We start from the raw sequence: 6,000 nt of genomic DNA on the forward strand, positions 1-6,000 counted from the left end.
CACCCTCCAGGTAGATGGATGACCAACGCCCGACTGACTCATTACCAAGGGCTCTTGCTGGATGCCCCCCACATCCTCTTCTCCGAACCAGTCTCTCTGAACCCAGCCACCTTGCTGCCAAATCCAGACCTGGAAGCCCCTCTACATGACTGTCAGGAGATCATAGCTGAAATCACCCAAGTGCGCCCCGATCTCCAGGACTCAGCCCTACCCAACAGTGAGCTGGTATGGTATACAGATGGGAGTAGCTTCATCTCAGATGGGGTGCGTAAGGCGGGCACAGCGGTGGTGGACCAAGGTGGAAACATAATTTGGAGGCCCCGCTGGGATCGCAGAAGGTTGACGGTGTCGGGCCTTGGGTCCATCACTCCCACGTGCGTCAAGCCAGTCAGCAAGAACAGAAAGACGCTAGAGAGTGGACTGCATGGCGGCACCCAGATAACCCATTGAAGCTGAAGCTTTTGCGACCCTGGGAACATGCAGGGTCTTCAAGAGCAGCCATGGATGGGTTGGCTGGTCGCTCTGATCTTGCTGAACACCCAGAGCAGGAGCCTCGCAGAAACCAACCCTCACCAGCCCTATAAGCAAACCTGGATACTCACAGACGGGGAGACTCATACCACCCTTAACGAGACTACCCGCACTTCCCCCATAGGAACTTGGTGTCCAGAGCTTCAATTCTACTTTAGAGACATCAATCCTGCCTACAAGTCTACTGCCCCGGAGTCAGCCCGACATTATGGTTTTTATGCTTGCCCCAGCCACAAAAAGAACAAGGACTGTGGGGGGATACAATACTCGTTCTGTAAGTCATGGGCATGTGTCACATCCAACGATGGTGAATGGAAGTGGGGGATATCAAAACCGGACCTAGTCAAATTTGCCTTTGTAAACGGGGTACCCTGGGGATGCAGAATTCCATTACCCACCCATGAATGCCAGCCCACAGATACAGATAGAATCAAGGTCACTTTCACTGACAGTGGCAAAGAGGACACCCCCGGGTGGATACAAGGCAAGGTGTGGGGACTTGTGTTTTATAAATATGGTGAACATTCTGGCTCGACCATAGTAATCAGATTAAAAGTTGAGCCCATAGGGCCACCATCCAAAACAGTAGGCCCCAACAAAGTACTCAAGCCACCCTATGTAGAGCTGCCTCTCTAACCTCACACAACCCCGGTCCCTACTTGGCCTCACACAAAGGCTAGTATTAAAACTCCAGGACCATTAGGCACTGGCCCTCCCTTGGTGAAGCCCAGTCTCATGACTGGGTCCACAGACCCCCTCTGGAATTTGGTAAATGCTGCATTCCTAACATTGAACCACACCAACCCTAATGTAACTACCTCCTGCTGGCTGTGCTATGATGTGAGGCCCCCATTCTATGAGGCAATAGGGCTAAATGTCACCTACAATGTCTCGACTAGTGAAAACCCCACTCAATGTTCCTGGGGAGACCGTAAGAGAGGTCTGACCATACAACAAGTGAGCAGCCAAGGAACCTGCTTAGGGAAGGTGCCGGTGGAAAACCAGGACCTATGTGCTACTATAGATAACAATCCCACCTGGGGCGATGGTATTAAGTGGGTAATTCCAAAAGGCAATGAATGGTGGGTATGCTCACAGTCCGGGCTTACCCCTTGCCTATCAACTAATGCCTTTAATGGCTCCAAGGAATTCTGTGCCCTAGTGACTGTGCTGCCCCGCATCATCTATCATTCTGAGGAAAGCCTATATTCACACTGGAATTCAGGAACAGGTGAGAGAAAGAAGAGAGAACCTATTTCTGCATTAACCATTGCTACCCTACTTAGCCTAGGAGTGGCTGGGGCAGGAACTGGCATAGCCTCCCTGGCTACTCAACATAGCGGGATATCCTCGCTGCGCATGGCCATAGACGAGGACATAGAGAGAATAGAAGCCTCCATTAGTCACCTAGAAAAATGCCTTACCTCCCTATCTGAGGTAGTGCTTCAGAACCTGACAGGGCCTAGACTTATTGTTCCTCCAGCAGCGGGGACTATGTGCAGCCCTAGGGGAGGAATGTTGTTTTTATGCTGATCATTCAGGGGTAGTTAGGGATTCTATGGCTAAACTGAGGGAAGGACTGGCAAAAAGGAAATGGGAAAGGGAAGCCCAAGAAAATTGGTTCGAAGCTTGGTTCAATAGGTTCCCCTGGTTCACTACCTTGGTCTCTACCCTGGTGGGTCCTCTGGTCATACTACTGCTTATCTTAACCTTTGGTCCTTGTATTCTGAATAAGCTAGTGACCTTCGTGAAAGATCAAATTAGTACAGTCCAACTAATGGTCCTGAGACAGAAATATGAAAAGTTACCTAGCCCTGAGAATGTTTACACTCGTCACCTAGATGAGCATGATTCCTCATTATGAACAACTAAAGGGGGGAATGTTAGGGTACCTTTGAGGCTTGCAGCCCACTCAGCCTGAAACTGGCCATGACTAACATGACCCAAGCTGCCACAAAGGGAGGTGGGATGGTTTCTGGGAACAGGGACTCTTTCTGGTTAATCTTGCTAAATGGTATGTGAGTCAATGAGTTAAGACACCTGGTGTTTATCAAGTTCCTGATAAGTAATCTTCAAGTAATCTTGCCCCACCACCAGGATGTGGGTGATATCAGAAATATGTGACCCCAGGGGCCATAAAAATTGCTGTGTGACCATGACTAATGTTTAAAAAATATAAAAGCAGCCTGAACTTGCATTCGAGGTCCTCATTGAAACCTGCTGCGTCGGGCAGATACCCAGACCCCAGCTAGCTGGAAATAAACCTCGCTTTGTGGCTTACATTATCGTGTCTTTTGTTCCTCTGAGGGGTGGTCGATCTCAGACTCCAACAACCTTATAAGACCATTGAATGATCCTTTGACTTCAACTATATTTGCTTCCCATTCATTCTATAAGTAAATAGACAAGAATTCCAACACTTGGGAGGTAGAGACAGGAAGATTATGAATTTGAGGCCAGCTTGACTTAAATAATGAGTTCATGGTCAGCCTGGGTTACATAGTGGAGACCCTGCCTCAAAAACAAAACAAAACAAAAACCAGAAATGAAAACAAAAACAAACCAAACAAAAACCTTCCTGTTCACTCCATCGCTCTGCTCCGAGCCCAAGCCTTCCCCACGGACCATTAACTCTTGAAATCTCCAATGCAGATTACTAAACTTCCCCAGGCAACCAGTAGGAAAACCAGATTCCCCTATCCATGATGTAGGCCATCATCATACCAGCAAGGTGTGGGTGTCGATACCTTCCATAGGTTATAGGACTTGAATGTGTGAGCTGTTGACTCCTGCTCTGAGATCATGTGGAGGCCTAGTTTTACCCTAGGAGGTTTAGAGAGCAGGCAGCTATTTCCAGGAAAATTATGGATGAGGCTCCTTATTAGGGTAGGCAAATCTTTAGGCTATGGTGCAGTCATATAAGTCCAAGAGAATCTAGGGAAGTATATAAACAGGATTAACCAATTGTGTCCTTTCAATCTACTTGCACAATAAAAGCAAAGATGGCAATCCAATATTTGACAGTTGTAATCCCTTATAAAGTTCTAAATATTTTTATGACTGATACGTTACCTGGTCTTGAAGCTGAAATAAATATTTACATCTTCTCTTTTACCAGAGCTTCAAATTTCCATCATCATGGGCAAGGACTTCCTCATTTAAATGGTAAGATGAATCAGAACTTTATTGTCAAAAGATATAAGGTGTTTTGAGCTGCTGTTGAAAATATTCCTGTTTATAATAATCTCTTGGGAAGGTAGCATCAAGATATTCCCCAGGAAACCCCTGGCTGTGAGATACATTCTTTTCAACTCCTATTGTATAGTAGCATCCTAGTAATCAAAGTATATTTTATCACCCTGTTCAGATAACTCTTTGCTTGCTTTCTCACTGATAAAATCTAGAATGGACAAGTGATAGTTATATTTTCCAACTCAGTAGAATATGTAATGTGTACCTGTCATGTTATTGTACCTTGGGAACTTTGATATTTTATCTGCAAGAGGTAATGATTCTATAAATGGGTAAGTGAGACTGATGATGAAATGGGTGAATCCTATATTCTGTGTATTCTAGACATGAAAGACAAAGGCTCATTTGTTATCTCTTGCTTCAGTGCATATCATGCTATTGGGGGACATTGCTATCCATATATCTGATGACTCATGTATCTGTCATGAGTTGAGGCTATTTTGAAAGAGATCTCTTTGGCAAGTTAGTTTGTACTACAGGTTATACTAACATGAGTCTCATAAATTAGCTCTGAGGATGCTATGGGTGTCCAGTGTGACTAAGTTTGTGGGGAGTCTCTTGTGAACTCCAATAAGAGAGTTGTGGAACAGCCCTCAAGAGTTCTAAAAATAAACTACATTCTGCAAAACAAAGAGCTATTCTTCTAAAAAACAAAAGAACATAAAGTTTTTGGCATGCTAGTGAGCCCTTGCAAAGACTGAGTATTTGGATACCAGGTGTTTCTGAAACTAGAGCTTTTCATCATAAACCTAGGTGATATCAAGTCCTTTCTGTTGTACATTTGAGCTGGGTAATAGGAAAGGGAAAGTTGATAAGCTAGGTCCAAAATAAATCATGTAAAGGGCTGTTGTGGACTGAATGTTTGTGACCTCCTAAAATTCTTATGTTTAAGCTTTGAGTCCAATATAATGATATTTGGATGTGGGGCACTTGGGGAGGGAATTAGATGAGATCATGAGTATGGGGCTCTCATGATGGAATTAATGCCTTATAAGAAGAAACACAAGAGAGCTTGTTCTCTCTCCACAAGCATGCAAAGAAGAGATCATATGAGCATAAGCCAAGAGATGAGACCTCAGAATGACACCTATTTTACTAGCATGTTGATCTTAGTTTTTTCAAACTCTAGTACTGTGACAAATAAATATATGTTGTTTAAGTCTATTTCATTATGGCAGCCTAAGGTTACTAATACAGAAACCAAAGCAAAATAACAATATAAAATATAACAACACAAAAACTTACAGGTATAAAACATGGAATATTAGAGATAAAAGGAATCCTTGTGAATTTAGGTCATTTTATAGGTACTAGCAGAGCCCTTCAAGGTCTACAGAAATTGATAGTAAGAGGAAATTCTTGGCATTCCATACCAAAAAATGACTACATGGGACCTGCCAAAGGTCATCTTCTAGTGTTCTTTCTATTAAAGCACCTGGCTACATTTAAAGGTAGAGAAAATGAATCAAATCTGGGAATTCCCATTTCACAGAAGTAACTACTTGGATAAGGACCATATTCACAACTCAATTTAATACACCATCCAATAACTCAGATTGTTACCAGGAAAGTTTTAATGATGTCACAAAGCATATAGCATATAAAAACGAATGCTCTTTAAATTACACATCTTTGTGGAAGAATTGGTAGCTCCTTTTTGTGTCTAATACGAATGGAGAGCAAAAAATCAAGTAAATGAGGAAGAGAAAGGAAATTGGTTCATTTAGATATTTATTTATTTTATTTAAAAAAGCAATTATATAGATCTTACTTTATCACTGCTTCATAAATATTATTCACTTACATTCATAATCAACTAATGATGTCATTGCATTGCTTTATTGTCCTCTTTTTACAGATAAGAAAAGACTTTGTGACCTTGAGCAATTTAGTTTATGTTTTTATGTCTTAGTTTTCTTGTCTGAAGTTGATAATTGCAAACATTAAACAATAAAATGTCTTTATTCTTAGTATACACAGTCAAGAAATGAACAATGAGAGATATTTCCTTTTCGTAGATTTTACTGAGTGTCAAAATTCAAAAGCTTCAAAATTATCACAAGCCAGCAAAAATATTTAGCAGAATTTAGTCTTTATAAGTAAGTCAGGCTTCAGTGTCTGACACTTGTTATCTTAGCTACTTGGGAGGCAGAGATTGGGAGGATCCTGGTTCAAAGCCAGCCTGTGCAAATAGTTCTTGAAACCCTAACTTAAAAA

The sequence above is a fragment of the Castor canadensis genome, chromosome X (assembly GCF_047511655.1).
Source record: "Castor canadensis chromosome X, mCasCan1.hap1v2, whole genome shotgun sequence".
Classification (NCBI taxonomy): domain Eukaryota; kingdom Metazoa; phylum Chordata; class Mammalia; order Rodentia; family Castoridae; genus Castor; species Castor canadensis.